The 22700-nt window shown below is 41.8% G+C and overlaps 1 pseudogene; it reads right to left on the minus strand.

The window, feature by feature from the left end:
- Positions 1–22700, minus strand: part of LOC114028945 — a 135344-nt pseudogene that overhangs the window by 112167 nt on the left and 477 nt on the right.

Genomic DNA, 22700 nt, shown 5'->3' on the forward strand with positions numbered 1-22700 from the left:
TCAAATGGAAAAAAGGTACAAAATCTCACTGAAGAAAATAATTCCTTAAAAATTAGAACAAGGCAAGTAGAAGCTAATGACTCTATGAGACATCATGAAACAATAAAACAAAGTCAAAAGAATGAAAAAATAGAAGAAAGTGTGAACTATCTCATCATAAAAATGACTAGCCTGGAAAATAGATTGAGGAGAGATAATTTAAGAATTATTGGACTACCTGAAAGCCACGATCAAAGAAAGAGCCTTGACATCACATTTCAAGAAATTATCAAAGGGCAGCTAGGTGGTACAGTGGATAGAGCACTGGCCCTGAAGTCAGGAGGACCTGAGTTCAAATCTGACCTCAGACCAAACACTTGACACTTACTAGCTGTGTGACCTTGGGCAAGTCACTTAACCCCGATTGCCTCACTAAAAAAAAAAAAAGAAAGAAAAAGAAAAAAAAGAAAAAAAAAGAAATTATCAACAAAAATAGCCCTCATGTCCTAGAAGCAGAGAGTAAAATAGAAATGTAAAGAATCCACTGATCATCTCATGAAAAAGATCCCAAAAGGAAAACTCCCAGGAATATTATAGCTAAATTCTGAAGCTCCTAGTTCAAATAGAAAATAAGCAGTCAGAAACAAACAATTCAAATATTGTAGAGCCACAGTCAAGATCACACAACGCTTAGTGGCTTCTACATTAAAGGTGTCTTGGGCTTGGAATATGATATTCTGGAAGGCAAAAGAGCTAGGACTATAACCAAGAATGACCTGCCCAGCAAAACCAAATATAATCCTTCGGGGGGAAAATAGATATTTAATGAAATAGAAGACTTTCAAGCATTACTGATGAAAAGACCAGAATTGAATAGAAAATGTGACATTCAAACATAAGACTCAAGAGAAACATAAAAATGTAAATATGAAAGAATATCATAAGGGTCTCAATAAAGTTAAACTGTTTACATTCCTATAAGGGAAGATAATACATGTAACTTCTAAGAACTTTACAATTATTAGGATAGTTAAAAAGGAGTTTATATAGATAGATGGCATGGGTATGAGTCAATTATGTTGGAATGATCTCAAAAAAATGAAGAGGTGAGAAAGAAGGATGCACTGGGAGAAAGTGGAAGGGAGAGACAGAAGGGGAAAACCTCACACAAAAGAGATGTGCAAGGAAGAGATTTTTATAGTGGAGAGGAAAATGGGGGAGGGGAGAGCAATGCTTGAACCTCAATCTCATCGGAATTGGTCCAAAGAATACGTACACACACACATACATAGACACACACACACACACACTCAGTTGTATATAGAAATGTAACTTGTCCAATAAGGAAATAGGAGAGGAAGGGGATAAGAGAAAGTGGGGTGAGGGAATGATAAAAGAGAGGACAGATTAAGGGAGGCAGTGGTAAGAAGCAAAATAGATTTTTGAAGAGTGACATGATAAAAAGAGAAACAGGAAAAGAAAGAAAAGAAAATGGGATGGAGGGAAACACACAGTTAATAATCATAATTGCAAATTATGTGAATGGGGTGAGCTCACTCATAAAATGGAAGTGGATAACAGAAAGAAGCCAGAATCCAATAATATGTTGTTTACAAGGGACACACTTAAAACAGAAAGACACACTCAGAGAATTAAAATAAAGGGCTGGAGCAGAGCTTAACATGCTTCAGCTGAAGTAAAAAAAAGGCAAGGGTAGCAATCATGATCTCAGACAAAACAAAAGGAAAAATAGACACAATTAAAAGAGATAATCAGGGAAACTACATTATGCTAAAAGGTACCATAGACAAAGAAATAATATCAAAGATTTTTACAGCAAGTTTCTCCGATAAAGACCTCATTTCTCAAATATATATTGAGCATAGAACTGAGCCAAATTTATAAAAATAAGAGCCATTACCCAATTGACGTATTGTCAAAGGACGCAGTTTTCAGAAGAAGAAATCAAAACTATCTACAATCACATGAAAAAATACTCTAAGTCAGTATTGATTAGAGAAAGGCAAATTAAAACAACTTTGAGATACCACCTCACACCTATGAGAAATGACAAATGTTGGAGGGGATGAGAGAAAACATATATACTGTATAGCAAACTGGTCCAACCATTCTGGAGAACAATTTGGAACTAGGCCCGAAGGGCTATAAAACTGTGCCTACCGTTTGTTCCAGGAATATCACTACTAGGACTGTAACTGGAAGAGATGAAAGAAAAAGCAAAGGGACCTATATGTACAAAAATATTTATAGTAGCTCTTTTTGTGCTGGCAAAAAAATTGGACATGGAGGGGATGCCCATCAATTGGAGAATGGCTGAACAAGTTGTGGCATATGATTGTGAAGGAATACTATTGTGCTGTGGGAAATGATAAGGGAGGTGGTTTCAGACAAACATGGCAAGACCTCTATGAACTTGATGCAAAGTGAAGTGAGCAGAACCAGGAGATCATTGTGCACAGTGACTGCAATGTTATAATGATGATCAACTATGAAAGACTTGGCTACTCTGATCAATACAATGATTCAAGACAATTCCAAAGGACTCATGATGAAAAAATACTATCCACCTCCAGAGAGAGAACTGATGAACTCTGAGTGCAGATTGAAGTATAATTTTCTCACTTTCATTCTTTTTCTTGCTTTTAAAAAATATGGCTAATGTGGAACTATGTTTTGCACAAAAAAAACAACCCTGATGCCTCTCCTCTGTTACTCTCTATCTCAATGTAAACTGTACATGTTCCTAAAATGTGGAAATATAATTGGAGCTGAAGAAATAAATAAATAAGTTTCACAAAAAATTCAATATGTCTTAAACTATAGCATTACCCTATCCCATGCCCTGCTGGGTTACTGTCATATTGTGACACTTAGCTTCCTTGGACAAATGAAAACCACTGTAGGAATACACCATAAAGCATCACTCAAATGATACAAAAATATGTTTGTTCCCTTAAAAGGCTATTTGTTCTAAAGCAATGAAAATATAATCACCTATATTGTAAAACTGGCAAATGGATTGTCACTCTAAAAAAAAATTCAAATAACAGGGCTTATTGAAAAATTCCTAAATGTGACACTAGGTTTTCAGTGTAGCACACAAACTCCCTTCTTTGACTCTCCCAACTCTCCATTCATACTGGCAGGTCAGTTCCCCAGGGGGAAGTCGACTACTTCTCCCCTCAGGATTCTAGAGGTAATCCTGAACATTTCCAGGGATTTTAAGTATTGTTGTTCATGAGCCCCCATTGGGTGTGCTCCCTCATTAATTATCAGTCAGCTAGAATTAATTAGCTTTGAGAAAGGGGTATTCACTAGGGTGCTATATAAAGAATAGTTGGTATAAAACAAATCCCTCGTGGATATAGGGTGTACTATTCTATAGTCCACACAGAATCTAGAGGAAAGTGGGTTCAAGTTTAGAGAGCCCGTAAAGAGTTCACCACAGCCTGTCCTCAGTGTGTCTGTTTGGTCCTGAACATACTGATGGAGATGCTGCTGTTAGCTAATGATTTTCTATGGACAGTGCTCTGCAAAGTACAAATCTGATCTTTTAAGTTCAGAAAGTCATCCTCTGGTCAATACTGTTCCCAAAGCTTAACTGACTCATGTTAGAGTAGCCTTTCTCTATTATAGATTGATTGATAGATAGATAGATAGATAGATAGATAGACAGACAGACAGACAGACATAGATGGGATATATCTATCTATCTAGGTAACTAGATAATATCAGTTACTAGGTAACTAGATAATACCTATTAGATAATACCTATTAGATAATATAGTAGATGATATCTAGATAGATCATATCTAGATAGATAAATTATTTGTCACACAAATATATACACACACAGGCCTTTCAACTAATCCCAATACATTTCTAGCATGCTGTCATTTAATTATATCCAATATCTCAAAAGTACTTCACTCCACCCAAATCGATTAAGGATCTGTTCCTACCTAGTTTATGCCATTGATCGATTAATACAATAGGGTTGTCTAGGCCTTCTGCAATAATTGAGGTGATAGTGTGGCATCTACTTCCTACTTAAAGACAATGAGAGTCAAGTAGAGCAACTGTGAAATGGAGATATTTATTGTCTCCTGAACTCACTTTCAAAAGTTAAAATGCAGTAGGTGATTATCTGTAATAATATATTTACAATAGCCCTTTTAATACATGATCTCATTGGAGCCTTGCCACAAACCTAAGAAGTATGTAGTTATTAGGGTTACTATCATACTCATTTTATAGGTGAGGAAACTGAGGCGAGACAAATGACTTGCCCAGGGTCACATAATCAGTATACATAAGAGGTAGGATGTGAGTGCAGATCTTTTGACTCCAAGATGGTCAGGCAGTGATTCTGATGCATCTTATCATAGTTTTGTTAACAAGCATTCATCACCCTCCACACTGCTGATGTTGGTTTTACTGCCCACATCATTTTGGTGGCAGAACAATGGCCCACTACACTTAGAGTCAAAAAGATGTAGAGGCAGATGGCATCACCTCTGACCCGACTGACTGAATGACTGTGATCAAATCACTTTATCTTTCAATGTTCTAAATAGTGCTCTAAGTTGCAAAAAAGATGTCAGCCTGGATTGGTAGGGGGAGTTTCCTTGTCTGGGAGGCCTGTGTGCCAATGAGGTCACTGGGTCAGCCCCTATCACTATCTCTAAGACACAGAAGGGCTATCACTGAAATGGTTCCAGTGCCAACAAATCATTCTCTAGGAGGTGAGTCCTATAGTGAGGGCTTTCTGCTCAATACTGTCCCCTTTAAGTGAGAGCTGAGAAAGCCTGGCTATCAGGCACAGGAGGGCTAACAAAGCCCAAAGTCAAATTTGCTTCACAAGACAGTTCCAGCTATAACCTGAACAGGCCCATGATCCACTCCTGTTCTCTTCAAAACTCATTTAAAAAGCATTACTTAAGCACTTACTATATGTTGGGCACTATGCAAGGTTTTATGATACAGGAGCAGAAATGAAATGATCTCTGCCCTCTGGGAGCTTATGTTCTACTGAATCCTCTTTCAATAATGTCCTCAAATGAAAATGCACAGGTGCCCTGGACTCCGAGCCCTATGGAGGGAAATCAGGAGGTTTACAGTGGAAAGCATGGTGGTATTTAAAAGCAGAGGGCCTGGGTTCAAATCCCAGCTCTAAAACTTAATAGCCAAGCAGTTTTGGGCAAGTCAGTTGACATCTATGGATCTCTTTCCTTACCTGTTAAAAGAGATTTGCCTAGATGATCTCAAAAGCCCCTTCCAGCTCAAAATGTGAGTGTCTTAGATTCACTGACCCAAGACAACCCCTGATACAAAGCATCCCCCTGGACCTAGCACCCTACGCCATTCTAGATAGGGTAACATGTCATAATGGAGTCAGGAAAACCAGGTTTCACATTCCACCTCTGACAGTCACTAGAAGTGACTTTGCCATTCAGGGTCTCAGTTTTGTCAAATGTAAATCAAGGAGATAATAGTTAAAGCATCTGCCTCCCATGCTTGTTTGGAGTTTCAAATGAGATAATGTACATAAAGTGCTTTGGACACCTTAAAGTGCTACATAAATAACTGTTGTTGTTATTATTATTATGCTGTATCATAAACTCATTTCTTTGGTAAATATAATCTCTATTTCAGAACTTAGTGGACTAGTCTACTAAGAACCAGACTCATACCTATTGCTTTCAACAGTTTTATTCTTTATGAGTCTTGAGTTATTCCTGGAAGCTGGGCAATTGTCCTATCTGTGAGGCTTAATCCTAGTAGGGGGCATGCTGATCTAGCCTCCAACTCTAGTTTACACCAAGGAGTATCCTTCTTTGCACTGAGCACATCCTTCCTTTTACTATCTTTGCTTCCACTGAAAACCTGTTTCCCATCCTGTCCCTTGCCACCGATTCAAGAATGAGTCCACCATAGGCTGTAGAGCTGGGAAGGATCATAGATAGCATCTAGTCATCCAGAGCCCTCATTTTTACAAATGGGGAAATTAAGGCCCAAAGACCAGGAGTGACTTACCCAAGGTCACACAGCTATTAAGCACTATAGACCCAGGACACCGAGCAGGCTGCCATCAGTCCATCCATTCATGGCCTCAGATTTTGGAACGGACTTCAGAGCCTGTGACACAGCCTCTGGAATGGAGGTAAGTAAGCTTTCTGGGTGGCTCAGTGGATAGAGCACTGGGCCTGGAGTTAGGAAGACCTGAGTTCAAATCCAGCCTCAGACACTTACTAGCTATGTGATGCTGGGCAAGTCACTTCACCTCTGTTTGCCTCAATCCACCAGAGAAGAAAATGGCAAACTCGCCCACAGAGTCACAAAGAGTGGCACGAGACTGAATAACAGACTTTCTTGGATAGGGGTATATTGCTATAATAATAATTTTTAGGGGTGTTGTGGGACTTGCATGAGATAAGGGACACAAAACTTTTTAAACTTTAAAGCTCTCCATAAATGTGAAGTATTAACAACAACAATAACAACAACAATAATAATAATAATACTTTTGCAAAAGGCAGTAGTGGATAGCAGACTAGGCTGGGAGTCAGTTCTACCTCTGAGACACACTACATGCGTGACCCTGGGCAAGTCACTAATGCTTTCATGTCCCAGTGAATTCTCTATTACTTGCTACAGAGTTACCAAGGAGTTTCTGATTTGTTTCACTAGAGGGATCCCTCACTCAGAGAGCGAGCACAATGAGAAGATCACAGGTGCCAACCACCCATTGCTACTGCAAAGTTTTTGTTTCTGGGCCATCCTAGAAACAAATGACTATTTACGATTTCCTTCAAGATGTGTTTGCCGAAGCAAAATGCCACATGTGATTTTAATAACCAATTGTGGCCTCAGAGAAGAGTATGCATTTCCTTCCTTTTGTTGGAGAGATGAGTGGCTGCAGGTATAGAATAGTGTGTATCTTGTCAGACAAGGTCCCCATGTTGGTTATTTTTAACTACCTTTCTCTGTTATAAGAGAATAATGGGGCAGGAAAACAAAGGAAGAGGCAAATCAGGAAATTACTGTGATCTAAAAACAAAACGCATCAATAAAATATGTGACAATATATGTGTGTGTGTATACATATGTGTATATAAATATAGTTCAGAATTAAGAAATAAAGCAAATTCCCCCAAAAGTATTCTTCCAGCTATCCCTGAAAGATCGGAATATTAAGTCTTTATTGTCTTTGTTCCTCACTCAAAAAGGGGGCATAATTTTCGGACATCTCCATCATGGTCAAGTTGTTTATCAACCTCCCCAACCCCAATTTCAGTTCCTTTGTTTAAATGTCCTTCTAGATCTACTAGTTGCCCCTTTATCTGAACACTGCTAGCCATCATCTTCATCATCATCATCATCTTACTTTTATATAACATCTTCTAGTTCAGGAGATACTTTACTCAGAGCAATTCCATGAGGTTTTCAAAAGTTAAGTGACTTACCCAAGATCATGCAGCTAGTAAATAACAGAGCTGGGATTTCCACCCTGGTCTTCCAACTTCAAAGCCAACACTCTTCCCACTAGAGCACACCACCTCTCAAATCTCTTTCAACATTGTCAAATATCCTGTTGGGAATTAGACAATCATATTACTTGGGAAACTAATGGAGTGAGAGAGGGAGAGGAGTGAGGTGCCTGGGGTACAAGGTGAGCAGCTGTAGGGAATAGTTAGAATCAGTACACCAGGCTCCCACCCACACTGAAATGGCTTTCAGGTGTTACATTTAAACATGGTGAAGTAAGCTATCCCCAATGGTGTCTGGAAACTAAGCCTTTCTAATGCCGTGTTGGCAGAATTCTATCATGCCAGGAGAGTGAGACTAGGAGTCATGTCAGATCTCTTCAGGGCAGAGCAGCGTGGCTGTTATAATCAGGTATCTCCATATATCACCCTTTTTGTGTCTCTTTTTGTCTCAAACTGAGCCACCCAGCTGTCCCCTTGCAGTTAATTTCATGTAAACTTCAACATCAATGCAGGGCTGTGCTGTAGCCAGTACTCATCGGCTCGGGACCAATTGTTACGTTTTCAGTGTGAGCGTTTACACTTCAGAAATCAGCAAATACTACAAATCAGGGCTTGATTTATTGTTTTGTTGACTAGCTCTGGACTTAACAAAATGATGGAGACAATGTTAATAATTCAGATACTTAAAAGTGAGCCGTATCTTTTTGGAATGTTTTTTGGAAAGCTAAACATTTACCAGCACACCCCTCCACAGTACCCTTGGTTATACTGTGAAACAGTGGCCAGAGGTAAGGATACCCAGTTTCAGATTCCACCTTTGGCCCCTACTAGCTGTGTGAACCTGGCATCTCAGTACTCTAGCCAGTGCTTCTTAAACCGTGGATCTTGATGAAAGTGATGGAAGAGTTAAAGGGGGGGGGCAGCTAGGTGGCACAGTGGCTAGAGCACCAGCCCTGGATTCAGGAGGACCTGAGTTCAAATCCAGCCTCAGACACATAACACTTACTAGCTGTGTGACCCTGGGCAGGTCACTTAACCCCATTGCCTAACCCCCCCCCACAAAAAAAGAGTTAAAGGGGTCCAAGAGTGGAAAAAGTTTAAGGAGCCCTGGCCTAGAACCCCTTTTCCCATTCAGGGCAGCTTGATGTTGCAAGGCCTGAAGGCATCACAGTGTAAAGTGCGCATGCTGTGTGTTCAGAACCAAGGCTGCAGGGAAGTTGCACGATGCAACACAGGCAAGCACTGCCAGAAACACCTCAGGTTCTTGATAAATGCTCATTGTTTGAGTCGTGCATTCTTTCAAGAAGAATTCATTTTTATATAAATTTGTATTCATCTATTTCCTCTTGCATTACTCTCCCCATCCCCTCCCAGAGAGCCATCCCTTATAATTAAGCCTGAAGAAGGAAAACAAAAAAAAAAGATTCTGCAAAACTAGACAACATGTTTTAAAAGTCTGATGTGACATGCAAGATCTCTCAGCCCAGATCTCCCACTTCTGCAGACGTGAGGTGCAGGGAGGGGTTCACGTCATCTCTTTTTCGGAGCCGTTTCAAAGCATTTCATTTTGATTTTTGCTGTTATTTAATTTTCTTCCATTCACATTCTTAGAGTCGTGTAGATTGTTTCAATAAGCATTTGTTAAGCACCTGCTGCAGGTATAGTGATGGGCAGCCAGAGATACAAAAACAAAAATAAAATAACCCCTACCCTCAAGGAGCTTCCATTCTAGTGTTGGGAAATAACATATACACAGAGAAACAGATATAAAAATATGAACAAAGTAAATACAGCTTAATTCCTTTGAGAGGGGAACCAGTAACTGGGAGAATCAACATAGGCTTCCTATAAGAGGTTGCAATTGAGCTAAGCCATGAAGAAAGCTTGAGAAAGAAAGCTTCTAAGGAAGAAAGGAAACAAGCATTGATTAAACACCTACTATGTGCCAGGCACTGTGCTAAGCACTTTATAAATATTATCTCATTTGATCTTCACAACTACCCCGTGAGTTGGTGCTATTATTATCTCTATTTTACAGATGAGGAAACTGAGGCAGACAGCAGGTAGTTACTTGCCTGGAGTCACATTGTTAGTAAGTGTCTGAGGCAGCATTTGAACTCAGGTCTTCCTGACTCCAGGTCCAGCACTCTATTCGATGCACCTTTAAGAGACGGCAGTGAGTAGGGAGTGCATTTTAGACAAGAGGGATAGATTATACAAAGACATGGAGGTAAGAGATGGATTATCATGTAAAAGAAATAACAACTAGGCCAGTTGAACTGGAATGTAGGATGAGGGCAATAAGCCTAGAAAGTAGGCTGGAGCTAGCAGGGGCTCTAAAAGCCAAGGAAAGATACTTGTACTTCATGTACTTCATCTTACAGGCAACGGGGAGTCCCTGGAGGATGGATTTGGTAGGGGTAGGGTGGGGGCGGGGAGACTGGAGGCAGGGAGAACAATCAGGAGGCTAATTCCAGGTGACAGGTGATAATGATCCAAACTAAGATAGAGACTCTGTGAGTTGAAAGAAAGAGATGGATTCTATGTGTTGTTTTTTTTTGTTTGTTTGTTTTTTATTTTATTTTTGTTTTTAGGCAATTAGGGTTAAGTGACTTGCCCAGAGTCACATAGCTAGTAAGTGTTATATGTCTGAGGTCAGATTTGAACTCAGGTCCTCCTGACTCCAGGATCGGTGCTCTATCCACTGAGTCACCTAGCTGCCCCTAAGAGATGGATTCTAGAGGTGCTGTTGGGTGTAGAATCAGCAAGACTTGATATACTGATGTCCTATTGCTTTCTGTGAACCTATGCTCACACTGGATCTAAAATACCTACAGGTATTTTACTGCTCTAAGTTATTTGAGGGTCTTTCTATTTTTCTTAGTTGCCTTGTTTCTCTCCCTCTTTATAAAAGGATTTTTTCAATGAATACCCATTTCAACAACATAGAGTAGTGGCACAGTGACTTGGAGCCAGGAAGACCTAGGTTCAAATCCTGCTACAGACACATACTAACTGTGTGACTCAGAAAAACTCACTTAACTTCTCTGGTCCTCAGTTTCCTCATCTATAAAATGGGGAATTTGGACTCAACCTCCAAGGTCCCTTCCAGCTGTCAGTCCATCAATATCTGCTTCTTGAAACAGTCAACTGTTTCCTATTGAAGAAATGTTGAGCACATAGTAAGCATTTAATAAATGCTTTCCCTCCCCCATTCATCTGATATGGGCAACACTTTCTGTTTCACATCTCCAGTTCCTTTTGTTCTACTGAGCCATTTAGGACACTGCTGACTGTCCTAGACCTCCACTAAAGTCTGATTTATGTTGCAGGCTTGAGGGTATTCCTCTACCTTCATGTGCTTTAGACAGACTCAGATTTTTTTTAACTATGCAGAAACTCTCAATCCCAACTTTAGTCACAGCATTAAGGGATCCACAGTTCCAATAACACATTGTCAGCAGTCAGTCAAAATTGCCTTGCTTGGTACATTCATTGGGTAATAAAGCTATATTGTTATGGTTTCTTCCTTACTCAGAAAACTTGATTGCATTTGAAGTTCTGACATTTTTCCTCCCTTGGGTTTTATCAAAATACATTGTTTAGGAACTCAAGGGACCTTAATCTTACTCTGTGTGAAATTTTTTCTACTCTGGTAATTCCATACGGAACAAAAATTCCTAGATTTAATACTAACAGACCTTAGGCAGAGCAAAGTACATCCCTCCAGCTCAACATCCTGACAGAGCTGAATGACCTGTCAGCTGTAAAAGTGATACTATAGACTAATGTTCAGTTTACTCATATTTATAGTTTAAATGAAGCATCACAAAGCCACAAACTCGAGATTTTTCCCACTGAGGGCTGATAATTGAAGTGACAAGGAGATAAACCAATCATTTCACGTAAAATGTCATGTTAAAATAATATAGGTGGTGATAAACTCAATATCATACAGTTACAGTGAAAAGTATGTTTAGAGTGAAAAAAAGTATGAACATTTGGGAAAGGATCTATTGAAGGCTTAAGAAAAATCCAGCATGTGTGGGGAATCACAACAGTGTCTCATGATGACTACCTGCCAGGGTTCTATGGTTAAAAAGACCTCGGTTCAAATGCTGCTCTGACACATACATGCTGTGTGATCCTGGACAATCACTTAACTTCTGAGTGTCCCATTTAACTCTTAGTTGGAGAGAAGGTGTTGGTATGCATTGGTAGAAGAAATTCCTCCTCAGGAGTCCATTACATTGGTGAAGTCAGAAGTTCGATACATTTTTTCTTGTTTTTAATACATTTTTGTTTATTTTGCTAAGTATTTCCCAATTACAATTTTAAAATATATAACATTATTTTTTTAAGTTTGAATTCCAAATTCTCTCCCTCCTGCTGCCCCTCTCTCTCAATATAACCTTTCAGAATACTTGCAATGCCTACTTCCCAGAGTTACTGTGGAGGAAGTGCTTTGTAAGTGTTAGGGAGCTGAGTTTTTTTGCTTTATTTTTTTTTTGTTGTGCTTTATTTTTTTTTGTTTTTTGCTTTTTGGTTTTTTCCTGAGATTAGTCTGTACTTTTCTGACTCTTGGTCCAACTTGGTCCAATCTGGAAGTCAAAGCTCAATTACCCAGATATTTTAAAATGATGACATGGCTTTTGAAATCTAGAGGTCCATACATAGCTCAGTGCCTGGATTGGAGAAATGTTTGAAGATAAATTGAATTACTGAAACTTCTAAGAGGTAAAATGACTATGATGAGAGACTATTATTCTCCATCTAGGAAAGAAGGTAATATTGCAAAAGAGTTATTTTTCCTAATAAGTCTGCAATCAAAATTAATATTCTATAATTGGTTCTATCCAACAGAAATAATACCTTCGTATGAGATCCTGGGGTTCCACAGATATGAATCACACTGCTTATTTCCTGTAAGGGAGCCTCCAAAATGCTCGAAGTGGATGGTTGAGGGGATTGCTCCAGCATTAATTATCAATTAATCAACTTGGAGTGGGGCAACAGATTGGCATGACACCTCCCCTCCAATGTACTCTGGCAGTCCTGTTCCCAATTTAGAAAGGGTCAAAGAGGCAGGTGAATTTGACCTTGGAAATTCTCTAAGTCCTCACAGCAGGTGAGCCATCCCTTCCCCGGTTGCTCTTTATAGCTGTAGTTACTAACAGAAAAACCATACCTGGACTGCCATTCATGAGCTTGCCTTACTTTGAAGGGAGAGGAGTCTGTTGCTAGAGACCTGTTCATCTTGTGGGCCTCTATTCTCAGCATGGACCAGTATACAGACTAGGCCAAGATTGTCTTGGGGCCAAGAAGATAAAGCAGAGATATCCTGGTGTGACATGTGCTTAAGAAACCATCCACGCTGACCCTCCTGGTGGCACCAGCACTTTCCATAACTCCTTTAGTGTGTTCTAGAATCTTGGCAGAGAGAGAGAAGTCAAGCCCACTGGCTTATAATGTCCAGACTCTACCCTCTTTCCCATTTTAGGAAAAATGGGCCATTTGTAGTATTCTAGACCAGTTCCGCCTTTCCCACTCGCCAAGGTGTTTCACTGATGCACCTCTTAGTCCTGAGAGCGGGGCAAATTGAGGAATTGGTGGCAGGAACATAAAGGCTATGGGAGAAAAAACAGAGATAGATGGGAGCCATGTCAGGGAGGTGGAACCTACCCTGAGACCGAGTTTGCAGCAGCCTGGTGGCTTGAACTCACTGGAGCCTGTCAGGCGCTCACTTTCTTTCTGTCTTACTCTTCTTCTCTCCCTTCTTCTGAGTTCCCTCTCCCAAGCCTTTCTCTATTTCCCCTCTGTATTTCCCTTCTGCCTCCTTCTCTCTTTTGCCCCTCTTTCCACTCCTCTTTCTCTTTGCCTTTCTCTTTTCTGCCTTCTCTCTCTCCCCTTGCTCTCCCTTGCCCCCTTTCTCTCCCTCCTTCCTTCCCTCCCTCTCTCTCCTACAAGTAGCTCATACAAGGTCACAAAGGTAGTAAGTGGCATGGATAGTGACCCTGAGGACTGATAACAACGGTGAAGAAAGGCTTCCAGTAGAACGTCAGATTTTGGCAGGGACCTGTGGGAAGCCAGGGACCAGGAAACTCTGGCAGGACGTGTGCTTAAGGAAGCCAACCATGCTGACCCCGCTGGTGGCACCAGTACTTTCCATAACTCCTTGGATGTATTCTAGAATCGAGAGACAGAGACAGAGACAGAGAGACAGAGAGAGAGAGACAGAGATAGAGAGAAGTCAAGCCCATTGGCTTTGGGAATGTTCATATTCTCCCTCTCCCTCGTTTTAGGAAAATCTCTAGCCCAGGACCCCCCTTCCCACTCACCAGGGGGATTCCTGGATTCATCCCTCACTGGCGGTGCCTAGGATGTCCAGTTTGCTGATCTTCCCATTATCCTGAAAAGGAATTCACTGAGGCCTGGTCTCTTGAACTCACTGGATCCTGTCAGGTGCTCATTTTCTTTCTGCCTTTGCCTTCTCTTCCCAAACCTATTCTTTCCGCAACCCCTCTCTTCCCTGTGACTGTCTGTCTCTCTGTCTCTCTGTCTTTCCTTCTCCCTATCTCTCCTCTTTCTCCCCTGCCTTCTCAACCCAACCACTATCTCTTCATGATTCCTATCTCTTTCTCTCCTTCTCTTTCCCCCACTTGCTCTCTTTTCTACTCCTCTCTCCCTCTTCCCATCCCTCTCTCTCTCTTGCCCCTTCTCTCTTTCTCCTCCTCTCTCTCCTTTTCCCACTCTTTGACCCTTCCCCCTTTCTCTCTTCCATTATCTCTCTCCTCCCCTTTCCCTCTCTCCCCATCTCTCTCTACCTCTCTATTACCCCCTCTCCCTCTCAACCAAGTGACTCATCCAAGGTCACAAAGGTAAGAAGTAATAAAGATAATAACACTGATGAAAAGTTTCCTGGAGAAGATTGGATTGTATTACACACTGGAAGCCAGGGAGTACAGGGTTAGCCTGGCATGAGCTGTGCCTTAGGAAGCTAACTATACTGACCCTCCTTTAGTGACCAGTACTTTCCATAACTCCTTGAATGGATTCTAGAATGTTGGGAAAGAGAGAAGTCAAGCCCATTGGCTTCTAATGTCCAGGCTCTACCCTCTTCCCCATTTTAGAAAAAATGGGCCATTTGCAGTATTGTAACCCAGGGCCCTCTTTCCCACTCACCAGGGTGTTTCACTGAGAGATCCCTCCCTGACAGTGACTTGACTGTCTCATCTGCCTTGTCTTTCATTAACCTTATTCTTTCTTTCTTTCTCTTTCTTTCTTTTTTTCTTTCTTTCTCTCTCTCTCTTTTTCCTCTCCTCTTCTCCCTTTGTGTTCTACTCCTCCCTCTTTCTCTCCCACTCTCTTCTTCCTCTTACCTCTCTCCTATCCTCTCTTCTCTACTCTCCTTCTTTCCCCTTGTCTCCTCCTTCTCTCTTCCCCCTCACTCTATTCAACCCCTCCCCTTCTCTCTTTCTCTCTCTTCCCTTCTCTCTCCCACCATCTTCCACCCTCTCCTCTCCCTCCCACTCTCCACTGCCTCTCTACCTCCCTCCATCTCTCTCTGTCTCTCCTTCCATCTCTCTTTCCCACTCACCAGGGTGTTTCACTGAGAGATCTCTCACTGTCAGTGACCTGGCTGTCCCATTTGCCTGTTCTTTCTTTAACCTGAGGAGGTCATATCTTTCTCTCCCCCTCCCATCTCTACCCCCTCCTCTCTCCCTCTCTATCTCTCTGTCTCTCTGTCTCTGTCTGTCTGTCTGTCTCTCTCTCTCTCTCTCTCTCTGTGTCTCCCTCCCTCTTCCCCGCCTTCACAACCCAACCACTATCTCTTCATGATGCCTATCTCTTTCTCTCCCTTTCTTCCACCCTCCATTTGCTCTCCTACTCCTCCCTCTCCCTCCCTCTTCCTCTTCCCATCCTTCTCCCTCTCTTGCCCCTTTTCCTCCTTTCTCCTCCTCTCTCTCTCCCAGTTTCTCTCTTCTCTCTACTGTCTGCCACACTCTCCCTCTCTCTCCCTTTCCCAGTCTTTGACCCCTCCTTCTCTCTCTTTTTCTTCCATTATCTCTCTTCCCCCCTTTCCTCCAACTCTGTCTTTCCCCCCTCTCCTACTCTCTTGCCCTCATCTCTTTCCCACTCTTCTTTCCCCCTAGTCTCTCTTCCATTCTCTCCTTCTCTTTGACACTCTCTCCCTTCCCCCCTCACTCCCCTTCTCTTCCACTCTCTCTCTCTGTCTTTGCCTCTTCCCTCTCCGTCTTCCTCCCTCTTTCCCCCTTCTCTTTGTCATCACCTTCTTCTATCTTCACTACGACATTGTCTACATGTTTAGCCAGTCCTGTAGGCAGGGGAAGTGGAGGAGGAACATAAAGGCTGTGGCAGAAAAGAGGAGATACATGGGAGGCATGTTAGGGAGGCAGAACATACCTTGAGATGGAGCTCCTTTCTTCATGAGTTCAAATCTGGCCTCAGACACTTACTAGCTATGTGACCCCGGATAAGTCACTTAACCTCTATTTGTTTCAGTTTCTTTATCAACTGTAAAATAAGGATGATAATAGTGCCTATTTCCCAGGATTTTTGTGAGAATTAAATGAGGTGATACTTATAAAGTGCACAGTAGCCTGGCACATAATGGGTGCTCAATAAATATTTCTTTCCTTCCTCCTTTTCTTCCTCCCTCCTTCCTCTCCTCCTCCCTCCCTCCCTTCTTTCCTCCCTCCCTCCCTTCCTTTCTTATTTCCCTATGTCCTTCCTTCCTCCCTTCCTTTTCCTAAAGCTAGTGGAAGCCAGCGACAAAAGAAAGCCTTACCTTAACTTCTCTGTAATGAAGTCATTCTTTTTCTCCTTTCTCTTTTTTTTCCTTTGCTAGTTAAGGAGATGAGCTTTGACTTGGGGTTTGGAAGGCCAGAGGAAGTGTCCAAAAGGCATAGGAGACAAAGAAGTGCCCAGTGGCTCACAACAACCACCTATAGTGTCTGGGAAAAAGGAACTTCTATCCTGCAATTACAGATTTCTTGAACAGGGAGAGACAGCAGCACCATCATTTACAGTACATATCACCTTAAAGTTTCTAAACACAGCGTTTCATTTGAGAGAAAAAGAAACTGAGACCCAGGGAGACAAAGAAATCTGCCCAAGGTCACGCAGGAAGTTCATGGCAGAGATGAAAGTAGTATCCAGGTTTCCCAACTCCTGAGCCAATGCTTTGGCTCCCAAAGCACAGCTGCTTCCCAAGACATTTTTGCAAGAAACAATAACCTGCACTTATCTATACAAGTCTAAAGCTAAGAAAGTACTTTCTCTTTCCAGCAACATGTGAGATAGGGACACAGTAAGAGTATTATTGTTGCCATTTTAAGATGAGGAAACTGAGACACTGAGGGGTTAAACTGCATGGCACATAGGTTTTAGAGGTGGGCCTCATACCAGGTCTCCTGACTCCTGGTCTAGTACTCTTCCCACTGTCCTTGTACCTCTTCTGCTCCCCCCTCCAAGGTCAGTCCAAGGGCCTCAGGCTTCCACCCAGCCAATTCTGCTTTCAATTTTCAAATGTATCTAGCATATCCATGTCTACAGTTGCGACAGCCTCCAACTCACCCTCTCTATCAATCCTCTCATTTCTCTAAGTCTAGACTCTCAGAACTAACTGTGATTAGTTCAGTTTATCCTGTGTAGCCCTGCCCCCAAAGTCACTCTTCATGGGTGAATAACAGAGAGCACTTGCAGTAAGTTACTTTTCACCTGGTTAAATTGAATGATGTACAGGGTTTAAAAGAAACACAAAATTCTTCCTTCTCTGTTTCCAAATTAGATGCTTCCTTGTGCCCTCAAGATAAATAAACATCCTCTCGGACTTCTTCATGTCATTATCAAAATCCAAATGCATGCTAATGTGAGAGCCCATTAAAATAGGCACCTGTTCTCTGAGCTTCCAAACACAAAGTTACAAGCAGATCACACTGGAATTAAGCTTGTGACTCAGTTTCAGGATGAAAAAAACAAATTCTGGAAGAGAGCTCCAGTATATGACAAGAAGGGAGCATAACCCCCCTGCTAATGACATACGTGTCCCAGATGGCTAGAACAGAATTCACGTTGCCCAAAGCAGTATAAGGAACAAAACAGACCATTTTCTAGCCAGCCTGGATGATATTGAACCCACTTTGATGTCGGGAAGAATTAGAAGTCTACAATATGTCCGCCATCAAGGAAAGCTAAATCTGAAGCTGGAGCTTGCCTCATCCTAAGTATTTCCCTGAATAAACCCTGGTGAAAGCTAAGGAGCTGGATTTTTCTGTAAGAAGATCTGAGCATTCCTAGTTCCTTCTGTTTTCTCAATAAGGGGAAAAAGCAGGTTTGTGTGGAAGAATGCCAGCTGGGTAGGCAGAGGTCTAAGAAGGGCATCTCCAAAAACAAAAGGGGTTACCTGGCCTTTTGCTTATCGCCAAGGCCAGCTTGGGGGAATGAAATGGAAGCTCAGAATGAGATTGCACAGGTAAAGATGACCTCTCTTGGAACTGTAGGTCATTCTAGAATGTGGTGCCTATAAGAATGATTGTTGAAGGGAAACGGTGTGGCGTTTGGTTATTTGAGGAAGATGGGGTAGACATAAATTAAAAGGAGGCAGGAAAGACTCGGGTTTTAGAATGTCTGTGATAAGGATGATCCATTAATGCGTGAGCCTAAAGACAGATTTCTATATACTAGGAAACATTATGTGAGGGGTTACTTTAGTGAAATTACTTGAATTTAGATAGGAGTGAGTTTTAGATGCCACATTCATACAAATGGATTTTACTTCATGTATCAGCATCATCAAAACTAACATTTATATAGTGCTTTAAGGTTTTAAAAGTACTTTATATCCATAATCTTATTCAATCCTGAGAAGAGCCCTTTTTATCCCCATTTTACAGATGAGGGAATTGAGGCCTGGAGAGGTTACATGACAGATGAAGAAGTAGGAAATGAGTATTTATTAAGTACCTACTATGTGCCCAGCATTATGCTAAGTAATTTACAAGTACCATTTCATCTGATGCTCACAACAACAACCTTGGGAGGCAGGTACTATTATTATCCTCATTTTACAGATAGGGAAACTGAGGCAAACAGTAGTCAAGTGACTTGCCCAGGATCACACAGCTAGAAAGTGTCATAACCAGATATATATTCAGGTCTTCCTAAGTCCAGGCCCAGGGTTCTACCCACCATGCCACCTAGCTGCCTGTTGTATACAGGGAATGAATTCAGCACCTACTCTGTGCCAGGCACTTTACATCTATCACCTCAGCTGATCCTCACAACAACAACCCTGGGAGGGAGGTAATATTATTATCTCTACTTTACAGGTGGGGAAACTGAGGTAAACTAAGGTTCAGTGACTTGCCCAGAGTCACACAGCTAGAAAGTGTCTGAGGCCAGACATAAACTCAGGTCTTCCTGACTTCAAGCCCCAGGGCTCTACCCATTGTGCCACCTAGCTACCTTTGGTATAAAGGGAATGGAACAATCATTTATTCCTTGTCTTCTCTGTGCCAGTCACTGGGTTAAGCACCTTACCAAGATCATCTCATCTGACCCTCAAAACAACAACACTGAGTGGTAGGTACTGTTATTACAAGCTGCAGTCATTTGACTTGCCCAGGGTCACACAACCAGGAAGTGTCTTAGATCACACTTGAACTTGGGCCCCGCCTAACTCCAAGCCCAGGGCTATATGTACTTAGCTGCTTGTGGTATAAGGGGGAAGGAAGAGTCTTTATTCAGTGTCTGCCTGCTCTCTTCCAAGCCCCCTGCTGAGCACTTTACAAACATCATCTCAGCTGATCCTCACAACAACAGCCCTGGAAGGGAGAGGCTATCATTATCCCCATTTTACAGATGGGGAAACTGAGGCAGATTTTTTAAGTGATTTGCCCAGAGTCACACAGCAATGCAGTATCTGAGGCCGAATTTTAATTCAGGTCTTCCTGACCCCACCCAGGCCTGGTTCTCTATCTACTGTCTCTGCCACCTAAAGCCAATACATACATATAAAGGTACATACAAGATACACACAAAGTAGATGGTTTCGTCCCTTCAATACAAAATCACTGTTTTCTACTTTGGGGTTTGTTTTTCTAGCTCAGTATTTTAAAATGAGACAACTGCAACCTATGACAAAAAGGATCATTTTGGCACCCATGCTTTATTTTGTTTTGTTTAAAATACATGCTATACATAGAAGACAGAAGCACCGTTGCTTGGTAGATAGCGGGGTCAGTCAGCCTTGCAATCGGGAAAAGCCTTAGACACAGAAAAGTGACTTAAAGCCAAATGTTTAAGTACCACCTCCAAGAGGCAAGTCTCTAGCCAAGAAGCTACAGAAGGCTTGCTGACGTTCATCTTTGAACTTTTTCCACACTGCAAGTTCTCCACATCGATGAAATCCCAGATCCAAACCACAAAAAAGGGAAAGAAAAGCCCTATCAGAGAAACATTCCCTTTTAAAGCTTACTATGCTGCTCTCAGTAAACTAATTCATTATTTCTGGATTTGTTTTTTTGTGAGTAGAAATGACAGTAGAGTTTGATTTCCACTGCTGTAAAAATAATGTGGTTTGTAACAGTGATGTGGACTCATATGTCTTTAAAGCACTGCTATACTCTGGCAGGGGTGGAGAGAGGGGGCAGAAGTGAGGATGGATAAGAATCTTTCCGTGGGCAATCCACAGGGCCTGTGATTGAAACTAAGCATGAAAGCAGCACTAATGAAATCAGTCTTTATGACATCATTTACCTTGAAACACAGTATTTCCTAGTGCAGCATCATTCTGATGGATTTCAGGGGGTCCATTAAATTGCTTGGAGAAAAAAATTTACATCTTTATTTCAACATAATTAGTTCCCTTTGTAATCTTATATATTTTATGCATTGAAGTATGTTTTTCTGAGAAAGTGTTCATAGTCTTCACTAAGCTGCCAGAGGGGTCCGGGATACCCAAAACAGCCTTAAGAGGACCCCTCCTCCCGAAACCAATCAACATTAGTATTTTGGTGGGGAGGCAGTCAGAATGATGGGAACTTCTTCGCCTTTCAGTGTTCGTTTGAGAATGAATAGAAAAGGTTTTTCATGGGTTCTCATTAACATGACAGCTGACACAACCCTGGAGGCAATTTTCTTTTAGGAACTATACATATAGTCACATCCTTTCATGTAGGGAACACTCTAGAAATTTCCAGGTGAGTTCACAGCTGTCTCCAAGTTTTGCAAACAATCTGCATGTTTAATTAGCAAAAAGTGGGAACAGAATTAGAAGGGTGGAGGGGAATTCAGAGGCCATTTCAGTCCAACTCCTGAAAGAGGACCTCCACTGCAGGAGACCAGGCATGAAGTCATCTAGTCTTTGCTGGAAGAGTTCCTGTGACTGGGGACCCATTTTGTCCTGAGACATTCCACTTTTGGATAGTTCTAATTATTAGAAAGTTTTTTTCCCCTTAAGTCAAGCTTAAATCTGCTGTTCTATCTTCTTTCCAACTTATCTTGGAAACTTCAGATGTGTCATTGAATTTAAATGATTATTCTGTAGTCTGGAACCTTCCTCAATCTAGCTCCAATTTACTTTTGGTAACTTAAATATCGCTGAATAATTTTGAAAAAGAAAATAAAATATGTACAGGGAGAAGAGCAGAACAGAGATGGGTCTGAAGGATGCTTACAGATACCTTCTGCAAAAGAAACTTGCGTCCCTTCTGGGGGAGGCTAGAGTTGGAGATCATTCAAAGCCTGCATTACCATTTAAGTAGCGCTGGAGATCTCCCTGGTCATACCCCTTTCTCTGCCTTGTCCCTTTTCTTCATTACCTTTGTTTCACTTCTTCATTGTATTTGGAATCAGAAGACCCAGACTGCAAATCTTGCTTGTCACTGTTACCTGTGGCCTGTCACCTATGAGTTCCTGAGCAAGTTAACTTAACTTCTTTGGGCCACAGGGCTACCTCCTATGTAAAATGAGGGTATTAGACTGGGTGGACCTCCTAAAGCACCATCCAGATTGACATTGATTCTATTCCTTATCCAACACCTGAACCTTGAGCTGAAGCTGATTTAATTAGATTAATTTAGGTTTCCAGGGAAAAGGCTAAACATTTGCAGCGTTCCAGATCTAGGCAGTATTTCTTAGAATTGCCTCCATGGGAGGAGGCATGAAGAAGGTCTCACAGAATTTTTAGGTGTTCTATCATCTCATCCCGGGGAGTTTTAGCAGTCAAATATCTATGAATGTAGGGACTAGGTCCTGAGGATCACGGGGAAAGGAGACAAAGGAGGAGGGGAGCAGAGAGTAACCTAACTGATGATGTTCTACCTGAACCCATCACTTTTAGCCAGTAATTATCAGTAAAGAGAAAATACTTAACCATAGAAGGAATATATCTACTCTGAGAGTATGGGACAGGAACTGGGGTGTGAGTGTGTAATTCATTGGGAGTATGGGACAGAGAGGTAATTGGGGAGGAGGAGTGACCCAAAGGCTTCCATGCACGTTTGAAGTAAAGGGTCTGAGAATAGGTATGAAGCTGACAAATCACACATACATACACACACGACAGGTACAACAGAACTTTTATTTTTTTTTCCAACTAATTAGCTTTAATTAATTCATTGTTCTGAGAAGCTCAGGTTAACAAGTGGTACATTCCAGCGGCAGAGTGATCCCCTTCTTCTCCTCCCCTCCTCCTCCTCCTTCACTTTTTCCTCCTTCTCCCTTTGTTGTTGAGGCTCCTTCGTCTTCATCGTCAGGGGGCCATATGAGTGCTGTTGGTGTCAAGTCCTCGATTTCAGGTACCTTCAGCTTCTTGACCATCTTGCTGTAATCGTTGTCCAGGTGTGTGAAGACAGGAGAAGTACAGATTTTGTCTACTCCATCTTGGTCCAGGCTGTCATAGCAGTTCAGCAATTGTACCAAGGCGATGTACTCCTGGCTGCCTTTGAAACCTGTTGTGTCACAGCTCTCCTGGACACACTTCCAAGCTGCTATGAAATCGTTGTTAAGGAGGTGAGCCAGACTTTGTGCGACGGTTCTCTTGTAGAAGGTTGGAAAGCCCTCCACCTCCTGGTACAGGTACTTTTCTTTGTTGAGTGAGATGGCTGCCTCCCCGTAGCACTGGGAACGCACCAGCATCTTCGACGCTCGGCCAGTGAGGTCCAGAGCCTGCAGGATGCGATCGTC

This window comes from Vombatus ursinus, unplaced genomic scaffold (assembly GCF_900497805.2).
Source record: "Vombatus ursinus unplaced genomic scaffold, bare-nosed wombat genome assembly UNPS02014903.1, whole genome shotgun sequence".
In the NCBI taxonomy this organism is placed as follows: domain Eukaryota; kingdom Metazoa; phylum Chordata; class Mammalia; order Diprotodontia; family Vombatidae; genus Vombatus; species Vombatus ursinus.